A 19267-nucleotide genomic window follows, 5' to 3' on the forward strand; every position below is an offset into this window, starting at 1 on the left:
GTCATGGCATTTGTGTGGAGGACATCTTGTGGGAATCAGGTGTCTTCTTCCACCATGTGGGTTCCAGTGATCAAATGCAGGTTCTCAGCCTTGTCAGAAAGCATCTTTACTCACTGAGCCATCTCACCAGCTAATTTATAACAAAATTTAATGCAGCCACAGACAACATGATGTTACATCTTTGAGCCCCCTTTCCTCATCTCACAGATGGACAAGAATACTCACTCCGTAGGATCGCTGTGAGATGGAATTACCCGTAATGTACCTACTATAGTATCTCACCCATAGGGTATGCATGGGAAGATGACGACAAGATGATGGTGGTGGTAGTGGTGGCGGTGGTGGTATAAGCTTTTATAGTAATGCCTAGAACATCTTTAAGGTAGAAGTATGTCATAGCTCATTAAATCTCCTCTGCGCCCAGCTGACAGTCCACCACTCCAATGAGATGCTGGGGGACAGGAACATTTGGGGAATTAAGTGGGAGAGTCCTGACTCACTGGCTGGCACAGAACATGACACATATCTTTTTTACCACTGTCCGTGTAGATTTTGTCTCCAAAATACCATAATTAACTGGGTAACTCCTCTATCCCAATCCTCAAATATCTTCTGGGCAGGGAAGGTGCCCATCTGCCTTCTGTGAGGGAAACCAAGGGGCCAACGCCGTGATGGTGGGTGTGGGTGGAAGCCCAGGGCTGCTGCTTGCCATTTCCTTCAGACAAGGGCATAATTAATCTGCAGTGTTCTCCTTTCATTAAACCTTCACATTTATACCTGACTTAACTTTTAACAGTCAGTTAAGGTGTGTGGGAGGCTTTGTCCGCCACAGGCGTGACAAGTGCAGTGGGGTGGTTGGTAGAAGGTGGGAGCCAGCAATGACTGTCACCCAGGAGCTGCTGGAGTCCCAAACTTCCAGGTGTGTGTTAGAGAGCCAGGGTTGAATTTATGAACATCAGGATGTACCGAAGGAAGGAGATGAGTTTCCAGCTGGTACCCTCTCCTCCTGGGCTGATGTCACAAAAAGGTGGAGGGTACTGAACTTGTAGTCCAGGCTGTCCTGGGTACAGTGAGCATTTGCTGACCATGTGCCGGCTCTCCAGCTGCAACAGCCTGGGGATTTTGCATCCCTGGTTGGGGGAACCCCTGTTTAAGGAGAAAGGGGGCCTGTACCCTTCATACTGCATTTGGGGCTAAGGCAAGGCACAGGCAAACATGTATATGCATACACACATACACATACACAATGCACACAAACACACATGCACACATACACATATGTACACACAAAACACACAGATATACATATACAAATATGCATATACACACATGCACACTATAGTGCTCAAGAGAAGTATTAATCCAACACCAATCCTCCTCCCCTTCCTCGTCCTCCTCCCCTTTCTTCTCTTCCTCCTCTTCTTCCTCCTCCCCTTCCCTCTCTTCCTACTTCACTTCCTCCTCCTCTTCCTCTCCCTCCTCCTCCTCTTCTTCCTTCTCTTCCTTCATTTTGATTTTCTCCAAAGGAGCTCTACCCTTGCTTCAGTGCCCGCCCCCAAGATCATTAAATTGTCGTGGTTTGGCAGACACCACCAAAGGCCAAGGTTTGCTCCCTGGGCTCCTTCTGGGAGCTAGGCAGTGTCACCTGTTATCAAACACCAGGAGAGGGTAAGCTGCCTTGTTCATCTCCTGAGCAGCCTCCCTGTGAGTCATCTCCCTGAATGTTTCCTGAGAAAGACACAGCCCCTCAAAGATGTTAACTCTTCCCTCCTCCACCTGTGATCCTTCAGAGAGTGTTCCTTCCTTTCCGTTGCCTCCTCCATGCAGCTCAAGACCTCGGAATGTCCTTATGAAACATCCCTCCTAACAGCTCCTTAGTCCCAGCCTTGTGCTGGGCATTTAAAGAAGTGTGGATAAAGGAAAGCAGGCCTCTACCAGGTCTCGTAATCTTACTTGGCTATCTTTGCCTCTGGTGGTTTAAAATCTAGTGTAGGGGGTGGGGGACAAGCCTGGAGACATGGCTAGCACCCCAGGGGATGATGAACACTAAGTGATGAGTGATACAGGGTGGAATGAGTGTTTGGGACCAGACTCACATCCATTGGAAGAAGGAAACTATTGTGGGATGGATCTGAGTCACCGGAGGTTTCTAGAGGAACGTGGGATTTGGCTAAGCCTTGATCACAGCCTCTATTCAGCACATGCGTGAGATGCGGGACTCAGAGCCAAGGGCTTGACATCCCTCATCTCATTTAATCCCCACAAGGCACGATAATAACCGCCTAGCTCACACGTGAGTACCCAAGCTCAGAGGAGTCAGAGGACTGTCAAGGTCACAAGGCTAGAGAATAGATTTTAAGCCATGCCTGTGAACTCTTAAGCCCTAGGTCTGAACCTTAATGCTTTAAGACCTCCTCCAACCTTGAAAATACACATAATGTCCTAGGAAGAAGACCAGAGAGGCAGTATTGCCAAAGAGACAGAGCACCTGACAGGCTAGAGTCAGGTGCCAGGCCAGTGGGGAGAACTTGACTGGGTTTCTAGGCTGTACGGCTGCTGTATCTCCCCAGCCCTAAGCTCCCTTTAGTTGGGGTGGGAGCAAAGGGTAGGGTCTATTGCTAGGTAGCTAGTTAGATATTAGCAGGCTTGAAGGTTGTTAGGATGGACACTTCCCTTATAATGAGAGGCTCGTAAAACTGGAAACTGAACCTGCAGGCCTCCAATTACTGGTCAAGAGCAGGATCTGTGTGAACGTGTAGCCCTGGGTGGAGACACAGCATTCTGAACTGCACAAAAGATCATAATATTACTGCCTAGGGGACTGGAGAGATGGCTCAGTGGCTGGATGCTCTTTCAAAGGACCCCAGTTTGGTTCCCAGCACCCACGTGGCAGCTAACAACCATTCTAGGGGATCCAACATGTTCTTCCGGTCTCCACAAGCATCATAGACATGGGTGCGCTTACATACATGCAGACAAAATATTTATACACAAAAAGTAAAAAACTTCGAATGGTTCTTTACGGATTACTAGTTCAGTTAGATGCTTTCTGATGGAGAGCAAAGACAAGCCATCATCCCATCCTTAAAGAGTTAATCCAACCACCTGAGCGGGGAAATGCCCCCAGGAAGTTGTCTGTTCCAGGAACTTAAAGAATTAGCACAAAGCCTAGCTAAAAATATGTGTTGACTCCACAGTATTTGTCCACTGGTCACTTTCACCCTCTGAGAGGGCTGTCCTCTACAGTGACCCTCTGGCCATTGTCCACCCTCCCCCGATGAGAGTGTTCTTCATGATGGTCCGTTTGGCCACTGTCCACGATCCCACTTGAAAATGCCTCATTGCCTGGCTTCTGTATTATGATCTGTCTCTTCTGAATTCATGACACTGAGATTACAAGGGACAGGGAGTCAAAGGGAGGCCAGAGCAGGATCCTGGTAATATTTTGTTTTTCCAGGACCACTTCTGGCAAGCCCAAACCATCTTTGGGTAAAGGCGGCACGCTCTCCTGTAATCCTGCCTTCAACTTCGTTATTGGGGATTCTCTGACCTGCTAATCAAGTATCTTCCACTCAGTTTGAATTAACGAACACATGCCAGACAGAAAGTGCTAGAAATGATTCAGAAAAATCCTATTGAGAAGATTTTAGTCTAGTAAGGGCAAGAGACAAAAAAGCCAACATAAATGGTCAATACAAAGATAGAATGTGTGGTCCCTCCCCATAAGGAATATCTAACAGTAGGAAAGGATATGCCCATTGAGAACATGGAAGGCCATGGAGGTGGAGTAGTGTAGTTTGTGCTTGAAATTATAAGCAGGTCAGTTTATTAGAGCACAAACTTGGAGACAGGGAGTAGCAGGAGATGATGACAGGGGCCTGGAGGGACAGATAGGGACACTTTTATATGCTATATTTTAAGGGCATATACGTACTCTATGTTGTCAAAAGGATCTGCACATACTTACTGTAAATAGCTCAATACATAGTGCACACTGCTGACAGTTGGTTTGTTCAGAGTTAAGCTTCATCCTAGATGTTGCCTAGATGGTGACTCAAGAGGAAAACAAGACCAAGTGGCCTTGGGAGTGTGCAAATCACTGTTGCAGGGATAAGTGCACACCACAGTAGGAGAATCTCCAACACCATGAACGTCAGAGACTAGGCTGACCACTTGACCAGAGGGACAAGATGAAACTTTGGAATGATTAACTGCCTTGGTTTGGGTTCCCTATAAAGTGTGTTAGCTGGAGATGGGACAGGGAAGGCAGATATTCTGGGATATCGGCCGTCTGTATTCCCAGATTGCTGGCTTTCTGAGTAAGCACATCTTAGAGATTCAATTCCTGTCTCTGCTCACCAGCGTCTGTGGTGACAGGCAGCACGAACTTCAGCACTCCTGTTACAATGAAGGCAATGGATTCTGTGGTGCCAGCTGAGGGGCTTGGATTCAGTCCCTAGTAGGACTTAAAGACTTTCAGCAGTCCAGTCTGACTCATTTTCAAAAGCATCACTCTGACTACAAGGATCAGTTTCACTGGATAAGATTGAAAACAAAGAGAATAATAAGCAGACTGGTAGATTTGACCCAAGGTGTGACAAGAACCCAGATCAAGACATTGGTCGTCAGGCTAGAGAAGAAAATGGGGTCAAGAAACACTTCAAAAAGGGATAAGGGGGCTAGACAGATGATTCAGTGGGTAAGAGAACATGTGGAGGACCTGTGTTCAGTTCCCAGTACCCACATTGAGCAGCTCACAACCACCTGTACACAGCTCCAGGGAATCTAACACCTCTGGCTGCTGAGGGCACCTGTGTGCACATGCACATACCTACACACACGCACACACACACACACACACACACACAGCCCTATGGTGTATTCTACCTCAGTATCACCCCTCTCCCTGAAGCAGGGGCTTGCATACTCCCAAGGCTACTCAATCTTGCTTTCCTCTTGAGACACTATCTAGGTGAGATCTAGGTTGAAGCTTAACTCATAATTTAAAATACACATCATTAAAAATAAAAGATAAACCTTAAAAGAATTTAAAATAGGACTAGATAGGAAAAGATCAGGGAGGGAGAAGATAGATGACAGCATGGAAAGCCTTCCCTTTAAAATTGGAATGCAGAAGAGAAGGTGGCTATTGGGAGGAGGTGATGTCTTGGATTATTTGGAGTTTTGTTGTATTCCTGATACACAAAGGCTTCCAAGGGAATGGTTACTGCTATGCTTCGGACAGTGTTGGCAGGCCAGTGACACACAAGCTGTGAATGAATTCACCAAAGGTAGAAGGTAGAGATAGAGTTTACTAGGTATATGTTGATACACTGGCAGCAAGCTAGGCAGTAGAGAAAAACTGCACAGAGGCATTCTAAGGTGATGTGGTTATGGGAAGTAAGATTTCTATTCAATGTCAAGGTGCCCTGATAACTGCAGTTGGGGATATTATGGTCAGTAACAGCCTACTTGTGAGGCAATGATGGTCTTGCCCTGAACCAAAATTGCTCACCACAATCACTCATCCTAAAGTGGTGTTCCCATTTTGTAGATAGGGCTGGTTATGGTTAACACTTTCTGATGAGATAACGGGTCCCCCTTGGAAGCAGCAGTGGCCTTTCCTGCTCTGAGGCAAAATAACCTTATTCTGAGGTTAGCATGACTGGCATAGTTGTCCATCCCAGAATGCACTCCACAGATTCCTGTAGTCAGGCTCAAAGGAAAGGTTGGAGGTTCAGAGTCAGGAGACATTACCAGCAAGATGGACTTGAACGTTAAGAGGGTAAGTAAGCGTGGCTACAGAGCTCGTGTAGAGTGAAAAGATGGAGAAGATTTAAACATATTCCTGAATTCACCAAAGGTAGAAGGTAGAGATAGAGTTTACTAGGTATATGTTGATACACTGGCAGCAAGCTAGGCAGTAGAGAAAAACTGCACAGAGGCATTCTAAGGTGATGTGGTTATGGGAAGTAAGATTTCTATTCAATGTCAAGGTGCCCTGATAACTGCAGTTGGGGATATTATGGTCAGTAACAGCCTACTTGTGAGGCAATGATGGTCTTGCCCTGAACCAAAATTGCTCACCACAATCACTCATCCTAAAGTGGTGTTCCCATTTTGTAGATAGGGCTGGTTATGGTTAACACTTTCTGATGAGATAACGGGTCCCCCTTGGAGGCAGCAGTGGCCTTTCCTGCTCTGAGGCAAAATAACCTTATTCTGAGGTCAGCATGACTGGCATAGTTGTCCATCCCAGAATGCACTCCACAGATTCCTGTAGTCAGGCTCAAAGGAAAGGTTGGAGGTTCAGAGTCAGGAGACATTACCAGCAAGATGGACTTGAACGTTAAGAGGGTAAGTAAGCGTGGCTACAGAGCTCGTGTAGAGTGAAAAGATGGAGAAGCTTTAAACATATTCCCAGAGAACCACCAGATGCAGAGTGTGAACAAAAGAGGAAATGAGGGGCTGGAGAGATAGCTCCATGGTTAAGAGCACTGGTTGCTCTTGCAGAAGACCAGTTCCACCACCAGCGCTCACATGGAAGCTCACTACCATCTTTAACTCCAGTGCCATGGCCTCTGCAAGCACTGGACACATGCGTGGGCTTACATACCTGCAGGCAAAACACTCATACACATAAGAAAATTAATAAATAAATTTTGAAGGAGATGAGATGGTCAAAGAGAAGATGGAGCAGACATCCAGGAATCTGGACACCAAGGAGGCCGAGATAATCACAATGGAGCAGCCCCAGTATCAGGTGCAGCCATGAGGTCAGGGAAGACCAGGACTGCAGGAGATCCACTGGCTTTGACAAAGTGGAGGACCCTGGGGCTGTCCCATCATGGTCCTTGCAGGAAGGAGATGACACTCTGAAGGTATGTTGCTTCCAGAATTTAAAAAGGGAGGTTTGGAGCCAGGTGTGGTGGTGCAAACCTTTAGTCCCAGCACTCAGGAGGCAGAGGCAGGCGGATCTCTGTGAGATCGAGGCCAACCTGGTCTACATAGTGAGTTCCAGGCCAGCTAGGGCTACAGGGAGACCCTGTCTCAAAAAGACCAAAAACAAATAAATAAATATAAAAATAAAAAGGAAGGTTTGATGAGGACAGGTAGGGTAGGGAAACCTCCAGAAGAAGGCAGTGTTCTGGAAAGGTAATGCACTGATGGTGTGAACAGGTGCTACCTGAGGCCAAAAGGGTCAAGAAGAAGGAAGAGCTACCAAAGGTAGACACAGGGAGGGCTGAGGAGAAAGCTGACTGACAGGGCTCATGGGAAGGGTAGGGAGACTGGGGGATACATTCACTGACCTTCCTTTATCCTTCTAGCCTCCAGCCAGGGCTCCCTACTAGCCACAGCCAACTGGAAGTTAGCAAGAGAGAAGGCAACAGGAAAAGTTCAAGCTGGCCTCTGTAAATAGGGAACAGGATGGAAGAGAATGGAGTGTGGACATGGAGGAACAAAGAGAAGGCAGTGGCCTTGCACTTCTCATTCTGAGGCTAGAATATCTCAACATGACTGTCCATCCCAGAATGTTGTCCACAGGTTCCTGGAATCAAGTTCAAGGGAAGATGCCAGGATGACATGGCAGTCTCTCCAAAACACATCAGGATAATGATGAGAGAGACTGGAGATCCAGGGGCACTGGATAAGGCATGTGGAAAGTGTTTGTAACCCTGCCAACTTCCCTGAATGTCCTTCTCACGTATGGAAAATTTTCACATGGGAGTCCCTGTCTCTTGAGGAAGGAGCCTCTCTTTGTCCTGCCTCACTTGCAGCTATGGCTGTCATGCCTCCCTTGCAGCTATGGAAACCATGTGACTTTGCAGCTATGGCTATGACCTTGGTTCCACCAGTCAGCTACACCAGTGAAAATCTTAGATTTGGAACAAATCAAGATGAGAATGTAGGACCTAGTGGGAGAGGAGAGAGTCATTCAATTTCTGACTGGTGTATTGTGGAGGGTCAGTTTTGAGGTAAGTGTTCAAGGTTAGTAGACCATCTGGATGTGGGAGAGCATAGCAGACCTTCGAAGATGCACCCTGTGTGTAGTTTCTAAGGTTTCTGTGGTATTCTTGGAGTTTCTGGAAGATTCCTGGATCTTGTTACTCATGCTAAACTAGATAGAGTGAGTTCTGTTACTTGTTACTAAAATCCTGAGTGATGTGAGGATGAACAAGAGTAAGAACATGGGCCCAAAAAGGCAGGCTAAGCTTTTAAGCCAAATAGATGGAAAAACTGAGGTAGAACATTGTCTTCAAAAAGAATATCATTAGTGAGGAGAGCTGAGGGAGTGAGCTGAGGAAGATGGTAGGCTGTGATTACGGCCATCCAAAAGCTAAGGAAACTGGGGTTCATACTGACAACAAATTGAGGTGTTGTGTGAGATTCCTCCTGGGGAGACAAGGCATATGCATATCTACTCATTCCAGATAAGGAGCCCATGACAAACCAAAGTCTTAATTGATCCAAAGTCCAACTTGCTGAACCAGTGAGTTTTACTGGGGTTACTTACAGGAGTATGGATGACTCAAAGCAGTTGTATTACTGCAAAGCCCACATAGGCGACAACTCAAAAAGGTTGCAACTCTGGAGCTCTCATCACAACATGCAGACAGCTCCCCAACCTGAGAATCTCTCTCCAGCTTGGCTGTTCAGAGTCTTTTCCCCAAGCAGTTGTTTGTTTGTTCTATAACCTTGTCAGGGAGAGTTCCTCATGAACATTGTAAATTTCAGCTTTTCAGACCTGTGAAGTGTATTTATTTCCTGATTCTCATGGGCCTCCTCTTCCTCCTTCCTGGAGGAAATGTTTCAATTCCAGAAGAAATTGTTATACAACCAAGGGTATCCAGACCTTCTGGCTTGAAAATCTCATTGTCAAAGCACCCCCTAGAACAGTCAGCTCAGGCAGGCCCATGTAGAGTAGTTTTTATTCAACCTTCTAAAGTCTTACCCATGTTACAGGTGCCATGGGCAGAGAGACGAGACACTAAGATATTTCTGTCCTCCAGCTTATTGTGCTAGCATCTGGCTCCAAGAGATAGTTCTCAAAACTGAGCCTTGAACAAAAAAAAATCAGTCTTTTATACCCTCTGTTAGTTCCCTTTACAGTTTGGTTTCTTGTCTCCCATATATGATAACACATATTCTGATTGGGTGCTCTGTGCTTCAAGGCCATAACAGGGAGAACTGAGAAACTGAGTGTGTGCACTCAAGCACAGACCACACTACATTCGTCTTCCTTATTTCTGGAAGGTTCCTACCAGACTTCCAGCCTAATTTTAAAGGACAGAATAGCCCTAATGGATGGAGCGAGAATGAACTGACCACCTTCAATGTATTAAAGAAACACATCAGTCAAGTGGGCTTAAAGCACAAGGCTTGGTTGATAACACTCATCTCAGCCCCCAGCTCAGCCTCACTCCAAATAATGACCTCACTTTGCCAATGGCTTCCCAAGGTCTATTGGAATGAGGTAGAAAAACAAAGGAATTCATCCCACTATCCCACCACCACCGCTGCTGCCACCAATCCCTTGAGAAGAGGGCATTCTAGAACAAATTCTCCTGAGAGTGTGCCTCATCCGTTCCATCAAAGCCAGGTCTTGTTAACTTGTGTGTCAACTTGTGTGCAAGGTAAGGTGGCACATGATAGTTTTGATAAATAAATGGATTGAGAGATTCAGAATTTTCACATGGTTCTTCAACGCAGTCAGTCGAATTAGAACAGTGTGTGCTTGGGTTGTATGTTTGTATTCCTGTGTGTAAAGGACTTGTGGGGATTTTTGAAGAGTCCCTCGTCCTGTACAGGGCCTTTATGTGGGTGATGGGAGCTAGCCCACATACATCATGACTGTGTCTGACCACCACATGCTCCTGAGGCACCAGCCCTCTGCAACAAGCCTACCATTCTGTCACAAGTAAGGGACTCGTTTTCCAGGTGCCTTTCCAATTGACCATATCGACGGTCTTGAAATTTGGTTATTTTAGTGATACATAAAGCTTTTCCTTGGTTAACACATTTGAGTTTAATTCCAATAATATTTCCATTAAGAACCTGTAATTAAAGCAACTAATGAAGATCAGTAATTCACTTAGCTAGATTTGAGTTTTAAAAAAAAAAAACAGAAAAGAGAAAAAATGCATTTGTGGGACTCAAATTCCATTCTACTGTTAAATGAACATTATGATTTTTTCTGGGTATCTTAATTGAACCTCATTTTTTAACAGGAATATTAAACAAAAATTAAATTAAGCAAGTAATTTCCCTTTTAGAATTAAAAAAAAATAGAAGAACAGACTTGAAGAGTAAAAGCTCTGGAATACCCATTAGCTGGATGGGGTGAGTCAGGTTTACAGACATTGTGGTATTCTGCCTAGGTGCAGGAAATGACGAGCTTCCATTCCGGGTGGACCCCACACACCAACAAGTTCAGGCCCCATCAACGCAAAGGCCTGTGTTTTGGGAGCTCTTCCCCGTCTCTAAGGCTGGTCCTGTTCATGATCTGATCCGGGGAAGGCTGAGACTGGTAAACACAAATCAGGACTTGCAGGACCAGCTCTAGTGGACAGTAAGGAACAAGCCAGAAAGAATCAGAAACCTGGGATGTTAAGTTCATACCTCTGAGCCTTCCATGGGTTCCTGAGCAACTGTGATTCACAGCTGGGGAAATTACAGCACCAAGTCCCAGGTCTGTCTGGCTCCAAAGGTGAGAGTGGTCATCTGGTCATGCAAAAGGTCCTGGGACAAGACCGGCTGTGTCAGAGATTTCTGAGAATCAACACCATATGAGAAGCTCATGGGTGTCATGTCGGGGGGCAGAAGTGAAGTCAGGCTGGGGCTGTGGTCAGACCCTCAGCCTAGGGTGAGGCAGAGAGGAAGGTAGGCCACATCTCAGCCAGGACCTTCCTCCAAAGCGATGCAGCAGAGGGTCCCTGTGTCAGGAGTGGAACTGTCTGGCCTGCCGTCACTCTAAGACCCAGGAGGGGTGTTTCCACAGTCACTACCTCTGTGCATTCTCCCCATGCCACTTGCCTCCCTTGGCTCTGGTAGACATGTTACCAGAGCCTGGCAAGGATGAGGGCATCAGTTTGGGAATCAAGTGATTTCAGGCAAGAGATTTGAGAGCTGACCCAATAAGGCAAACACTTTCCTGGTGAACAGGATAAGAGGAATGGGACCCAGCTGGGTTGAGGAACAAGACTAGTAGAAATAGGGTCAGAGGGTCCAGAAGGGGCCACAGGAAGTAGAGACCTCAGTCACTGGCAGAGAGACCTCAGCACTGGCGCCAACCCACTCTCAGCCCCATCCCAGGAGAAGCGTCTAGGCAGATGAGATCCCACCCTGAAACCCACATTCATAGGTTCCTCGCTGGGCCAACGCTGCTGCTGGCCATGTGGACAGACCGAGAAAGCCCAGTAACTCAGTTCAGCCACGCAAGCCTGTAATCTCACGTCAGGCTCACAGCTGATGATTACCATTTTATCACAGGCTGGTAAAGTCTCGTCCATGAATCACTGTGCCAGCCAGTGCCAGATTCCCTGCCAACTCCAAAGGGTGTCTGCCCAAGAGACAGCTGCTGGGGTTCTTCTAAGGTCACCTTCCCCACCACGAGAGCCTCTATCTGCTCTTCCTGGAAACGGGGATGCTCTCTTCATCTCCCCTGGCAAAATAGGAACCCGCTGATAGGTTAAAGGGCCTCACAGCAAGGGGCACCCAGCCTGGCCTCCAACTCACTATGCAGCTCAGTGACCTTGAACAGCTGATCCTCCTGTGTCCACCTCTCCAGTGCTGGGATTATAGGCGTGCACCACCACACCCAGTTTATGCAGTGCTGGGGATGGAACACAGGGCTTCATACATGCTAACTTAGCACTCCACCAACTCAGCTACATCCCCAGCCCACATCTGGGGTTCTGAGTCCAAAGAGATTCAAGTTTTGGGCTTGCTTCACTAATTGTGTGGCCTTGGACAAGTCAAAGAATCCACCTGACCTCACCATCTACATTCACAAAATGGGTATTAATGATAAAATATCTGCAATGTACTTTGGAAACAGTAAATAGACAGGCTTACATTGCCACTTCTGTGAAGCCAAGGGTCAAACAACTAAGGATCAAACCAGACAGGCGTGACAGAAAATCTCAGAGAGAAAAGGAGACAGACTGCAAGGCAGGTGGGTAGGTAGTCAGGACAGAAACACCCAACAACTACAAACTAGTGGTTCTGGGCATCTGGGGCCCGGGCAGGCTGTACTGCATGGAAGAAGATGCGTTTTGCACATTGCGAGGCCTGGGGAGCCTGGAGCCCTTGGGTCTCCCCCTCTACCTGGTAATTAATCAGGGAGGGAGGTTAACATCTGCCCTGCTCTATCTCAGGAGCCCCTGGAGGCTGGGAAAGCTCCTGCTGGCTATTGGCACAGCTGTTCTTCAGACCCTAGGGTGCTGGGAAAAAAGAAGCCTGGGATTACCCAGCAGAAAAGGAAAAGCTCCGGACAGGGGGAGGCTTTACCTAGTCTTTGGTCCCCGCACTTAATCCTAAAGACTTCCCTTTGGGAAGTCCCAGAGTGTTTCTAAAGAGAGGGAGGGGTATGTTTCCACAGGGGCTCTGTTTTGATTTCTAAGCAAGACAAAGTAGATTCTTTGCAACCTGTCCCCAGCTCCCTCCAGAGCAGAAGTGCTCAACCCTGGCAGCCCCCAGCACTCCCAGGGGCTAACTTACAAATACTGAGCTTCTAAACACCCCAGCCCAGTGAATCCCACCTCTTGATTCACAGTGGAGAGTGAACACTTGGTTTGTGGATACAAATCACCCAGTTGGTGCTCCCACATAGCCATGACTGAGAACCTTTGCCTTATGGTCTTAGAATCTTCACCCAATCCCTAAACTCCCTCTACACCATTTTCTTGGTCTCCCAGCTCCTGACTGTGTCCCATGGGTGACTGGGCTTTGCACAGGACTATATATACTTACACATACTGTTTGGGTTTCCAAACTTTCCACTGTACCCTCTTCCTCTTGGCAAATCCTTCATCCCTCAAGACCAGAGTCACAGGCTGTCTCCTCTCTGGAGCCCTCTGACTTACTTAGACCAAGTTCATCTTTGTGTCTCTGAGCCCCAAGAGGCCTCAACACTGAATCACAGCCTCTGAGAGGTTATCTGCTACACCGAACCCTGGCTTCTCTCTTCACCTGACTCTTGGCTGGATGCTAAGCTCCTTGAGGATAGGCTGGATTCTTGGGTTAAAATGTGTGCATGCTTGTGTATTGATTTACTGATTTACTTAGGGTTTCCTACATGTGTATGCTTTGAATGAGGACGGGGTCTGATAGTATGCATAATGGTCAGTCTTTGCTTTTTTATTTCCTGTAGCTCACCTGACACAAGTCAAATCAATAAGTGTGTGTGTGTGTGTGTGTGTGTGTGTGTGTGTGTGTGTGTGTGTGTACTGAATGTGTGGAGGTCAGAAGACAACTTTCAGAGTTGGTTCTCTACTTCTACCAAGTGGGTCCCTGGGATGGAATCAGGCTGTCAGGCTTGACAGCGAATGCATTTACAAACCGGGTCATCTTTTTTTGTTTGTTTATGTGTATAACTGTTTTCCTTACATATATTTGAGTGCATCTTGTGTACAATGCCTAAAAAATCCAGAAGAGGGCATCAGATTCCCTGGAACTGGAGTTATAAACAGTTGCTAGCCACCATATGGGTACTGGGAACCAAACCTGTATGGTCTTCTGCAAGAGCAGCCGGTGCTCTACTATGACCACCTCTCTAAGCCCTGCTGAGTCATCTTGCCAGACCTCTACCTTATTTTTGAGACAGGTTCTCTCACTGAACCTAGAGTTTACCAATTCACCTAACTTGTCTAAAAGGGTCCTCCATTTCCCCTGCATTGGTATTTCAGGTATGTGGCGCTGCATCCAGATTGGGGGGGGGTGGTTCCAGAGGGATCAAATTCAGGTCCTCACGCTTGTATGACACACACTTTACTGACTGAGCCACCTCCCCAGTCCCTAAAGTGAATAACTTCATGATAAAGGGCAAAACAAACTAGTGTGCTCATTAGGACACTGCTGTGTGTCTGTACCAGGAGACTTCATTTCTCAGGCCCAGTGATGTCAGATGGAGCTTGGATGATGAGTCATGGGAAGAAAGGGGGAGAGACATTTCCAGACTTGGCCTTCAATATGTATAACCCCACAGTTCTTTCTTCCTGTGCCTTGACAAACTTGGAAGTCACATTCACATAGCCACACAATGAAGAAGGTGGTCCAGCCCCTTAAGGTAGTGAGAAATAAGACTTTTATGCATCACTATTGAGATTTGTGAGTCAGTGTGTACAGCAACAGTCTTGCCAACCCTGACTGACAGGATGCTTCGGGCTGCAAGAAAGAACACATGATTCATGGTGCTGTGAAATAGGACTTTCCTTCTGCCATCCTGGTGAGGATTCTGGGATCTGAGTAGCAACTTTGTGATAGGAGCTATGAAGACAGTCCCAGGCCCTTTCTTGTATCCCTGTGCCAACATATTCACATTACAAATTCACTCTCATGTACACAACCATGTCCAAGACAGGGAAGAATGGAAAACGAGAGCTCTCTCTCTCATCTTCTTCTTTAAAATAGTTTATTTTTAGTTACATGTATGTGTGTGTCTATGTGTAGGTATGTGCCTGTGTGAGTGCAGTACTCATGGAGGCCAGAAAAGGGTGTCAGATTCCCTGGAACTGGAGTTATAAGTGGCAGTTGTAAGTCTGCCTGATGTGGGGGCTGGGAACCAAACTCAGGCCCTTTTCAAGAGCAGTATGCACTTTTACTTGCAGAGCTAGCTCTCCAGGTTCCAGCTTCACCTTCTTAAGAGACACAAAGTATATGTCTTTCCCAGAAGCCTAAGCAGTCTGTCCCTTGCATCTCATTGGCTAGAATTGAGTCCCACAGCCAACCCTGGATGCAGAATGGGCTAGAAGATCTCAAATAGCATTTCTCTGTTTTATCTTGCAGAGTGGATGGTGCCAACTGGAAAGGGCCAGCCATGGCTGTCTCCTCACCCAGCCTGGGCACAGAGACACTGCATGAAGCATGCCAAGCCAGAGGCAGGAGGTTTTCCTGCAGAACCCTGATCATAACTGTTGTAGTCAAGTCTAATTACAAACTGTAATTTATCCCTGAGTTGGTAATTTGGGGGAGAGGCACCTGGGATTCATCGCTGCCTCCAAGAGGCAAGAGGCAAAGGCAGGATCATTTGTTTTATTTCTTCTTTCAAAAGATCCTTACGAGGCATGCCTTTTATGACTGCGTGCTCATTATATTTCAAATGCATTCAAGTATCCTTGATGTATTGCAAGGAGTCTGATTTTTTTTTTCTGCCAAAGCACTTATGAGAAAAATACTTATAGGTAAAACCTGGTGAGTCTGTGAAGTGGGCTTTGCTGTCTTGTAGGAAAGGTTGTGTGGGGGATGGGACACCACTTGGTGACAGGAAGCTGGCTCTGTTAATATTTGCTAGACCACATAGGCCAGGTGTGGAGGTTTGAATGAGAATGTCTCCCATAGGCTCCAAGTATTTGAACACTTGGTAAGTTGGTGACACTGTTTGGGGAGGGTCATGGAACTTTCAGGAGGTGCGGCCTTGTTGGAAGAAACATGTCACTGGGGGTGGACTTTGAGAGTTCATAGACCTCCTTCTCACTTCTGTTACCCTTTTCTCTCTCTCTCTGCTTCCTGTGTCTGCATGGAGATATGAATGCTTAACTTTCTAACCTGACTGCCTATGAATGCCACATGGCGGTAGACTCTGATCCCTATGGAACCATAAGTCAAATAAACTCTTCCTTTTCTATAAGTTTCATTGGTCATGGTGTTTTATCACACTACAGAAAATTAAACAATACACCAGGACATCCGTAAGAGACAGGGAGATGGTGGCCTGGACATTTTGATGGGAGGAGATACAAGGCCACATTGCACACTGGAAAAAAATGTCTTCCCTACCCCAGATGACTAACTCTTCCATGATGTCCCCCCTTGGTCAAAATGGCATTCCTCCAATGTTTATATCATAGAAGAGAAAAACTAATGGGTTCCTTGAGGCCTCTGAGAGGGTGCCCAGGGGAAACAGCCAGTTGAACAGTTTTTTTTTGCTTTTGTTGTTATTGTTTGTTTGTTTGCTTTTTGTTTTTTGAAATAGGGTCTTACATAGATTAGCCTAGCCTTAATCTCACTGTGTACCAAGGATGACCTCATACTTCTGATCCTCCTACTTCTATTTCCCAAGTGTGGGGCTTATAGGCCTGTACTACCATGGTTTAGGTAGTACTGCAAATTAAACCAGTGTTTTGTGCATGCTAGGCAAGCACTGTATCAACTGAGCTGCTTCCTGAGGCCACCAGCTGGTTGTTAAAACCCTGAAATAATAAGTTGATAATCAAACCAAGTGCTGGCCTGGGTCCCCGGGGCCTTTCTTGTTACTGCCCCAACCTCTCCAGTGAGTGTTCTCTCCATGTCCTGACAACTAAAGGGTTAATCTCTGGTATCACTGGGGTCCCTGCTCCTGTGCTGCTCACACTGGCTCTTAAACATTTTGGCTGTCATGTCCTTCCAGTTGTAATCCAAAATGGTCCATTTTTGAAGCTCTTGCTTCAACTGAAATAAAAAAATGAGAATGAATATTGTATTCTGAGCCCTCATTTGGCCACATTTGTATTCCTATGAGAGCAATGTTTTAAAATACTATCTGCCAAATAAAAACACAGCTCCAACTAGACGCCCAGTGATCATCTGCAGCTTTGGCCCTTGGAGCACATTGCTAGGTGCCTCCCTGGTAGTCAGAGCACCCTGTTTGAGAGGCGAGGATCCAAAGTGCTGTTGTCAGAAAGTCCCTACCCAGTCGTGCATGTGGAAACTGGAAAGACAAAGCCAGCCCCATCAGTCTGTGGTCTGTACTCAAATTTGGGTTTTGGCAAAACCCAGCCCCTACTTCCTGCCAGCTGCTCAGCTTCCCATCCCATCGGCCCAGCCTAACAGGGTTCATTTTCTGTCCGTCAAATCGGCTCATGTCATTCCATCTCTGAATCATCATCCGCGTTGTTTCTGCTGGCAGGACTGCTCTATCACTCGGCATGGGCACCAAAGTCAAGTTCAAAGCGACTAGGTCCCCCTTCAGAGCAGAATGAGGGCTGTAATCTCCTCCTTTCTCTGTTTTTGCATTATCTGTGGCTCTCATTCCTTTCTTTTTTTTAACATTTTATCTATAATTTTTACTTTATGTGTATGTGTGTACTACCTGCATGAGTGTAAGTGTACCCGTGTTGTGCAGTGCCCACAGAGGTCAGAAGAGGGTGTTAGATCCACTGGAACTGAAGTTAAGGACGGTTGTTATCTGCCATGTGGGTTCTGGGAATCAAACCCAGGTCCTCTGCTCCCACCCCTTTCTATCCAGAATTAGTTCTTTACATTCATCTTGTGTGTATTCATGTGTGTACATTCATGTATATGTACATGTGTTTTGTTTCCTTTCTAGTGCTCTGATTAATTGCTCTGACTAAAAGCAACTTAGGAGAGGAAAGAGTTTATTTGGCTCATGCTTCCAGATCACAGTCCATCACCGAGGGAAGTCAAGGCCGGAACTTGAAAGCAGGCCAGCTTGCTACTCCATACATTACCTCTGACCAAGGAACTCACTTCACAGCCAAAGAAGTACAACAGAAACCGTGGAGGGCTGGTTGGATAGCAAACCTGACTGGATTACAGGCTGGCTTCTACTCAGCTACCTTTCATACATAGTTCAGAACCACCTGCCTAGGGAATGGTACTGCCTGCAGTGAGCTGAGCTCTCCAAAATCAGTCAACAATCAAGAAAATTCCCCCCAGACATGCCCACAGATTAACCTGATCTAGACAACTGAGTCTTCTCTCAGATGACTCTAGGTTATATCAGGTTGACAGTTAAAGCTAACCAGGATAGCACGTACATAGAGGTCCTAGCAGAACTTTGGGTGCCGGCTACATTTTTTTGCTTTTTTTACATAAATGTTGTATTTCTTTTATTTTTTGTATATGAATATATTGCCTGCATGTATGTAAATGCGTGTGTTGTTGTTCAATACCCGAGGCAGTCAGAAGAGGGTGTCAGATCCCCTGGAATTAGAGTTACAGATAGTTGATAACTGCCATATGGGTACTGGGAATTGAACCTGGGTCCTCTGCAAGAGCGGCTAGTGCTCTTAACCTCTGAGTCATCTCGACAATTCAGTGTGAATGTGTTAAATGGGATTGCCAGGTAATGGTACCCATCTGCTTAGAAGGCAGCAGTGCAGATGCACTGGGATTTCAAAGGAGAGGAGATTTTGGTGCATATGTAGTCAGAGCAGACCCTGGGTGGGATATCCTGAGTGGAAGTAGATTAGGAAGGAGTAAGGGGTAGACCCAGAAGAAAGCATCTCCATGTCTAACAGTTATCAAAAGGCAGAGGAACAAAAGAAATAACAGAAGGGGCTTAGTTGCTGCTTGGGATGTGAAGATGAGGCAGAGGCCACAGTCACCGCTTCCAGATGTTCCGGCTACATAGGTGATGATGCCCTTCCATCTGCAGGGAATGTGAGTCAGGAGGGAAGGGAGCCACTGCTGCTGGCTCTGGAGCATTTGCCTTCCATGTTCTTGTCCTGTGATGAAGGGAGCAATGTTCTCCCTCAGAGCCAGTGCACAGAGCAGGTATGGCGAGGAGTTGCCTCAAACCTCAGTGTGTCTGTCAGGTTCTCAAAGGAACAGAACTGATAGAATGAATACTTGGATTAACAACAGCTGAATCACATCTAAGAAGCTGAGACCCCAAGAGTTGCTCAGTCCATGGGGCTGACACGGGGAACCTGGAGCATTCCTGCAGAGCCACTGATCCTTAGTCAGTGATGGAAGCCCTGAAACTCTGGTCCTGATGTCAGAGAAGGAGGCAGAAGAAGCAGCAACAGGAAAAATTAACTCAGTGGAGAGAAGGAAGGTCAAACGGGAAGGCTGTGAATAATCTTTCTTCTGCCATGTCCTTTTTTTCTGGGATGCTACTAGAAAGTGCCACCCACATCTGGGGTGAGCCTTCCCACATCAATTAAGATAATTAAGACAGCCGGGCATGGTGGCACACACCTTTAATCCCAGCACTCGGGAGGCAGAGGCAGGCGGATCTCTGTGAGTTCAAGGCCAGCCTGGTCTACATAGTGAGTTCCAGGACAGCTGGGACTACAAGGAGACCCTGTCTCAAAAATACCAAAAA

The sequence above is a fragment of the Nannospalax galili genome, unplaced genomic scaffold, assembly GCF_000622305.1.
Source record: "Nannospalax galili isolate Female #2095 unplaced genomic scaffold, S.galili_v1.0 scaffold1318, whole genome shotgun sequence".
In the NCBI taxonomy this organism is placed as follows: Eukaryota; Metazoa; Chordata; class Mammalia; order Rodentia; family Spalacidae; genus Nannospalax; species Nannospalax galili.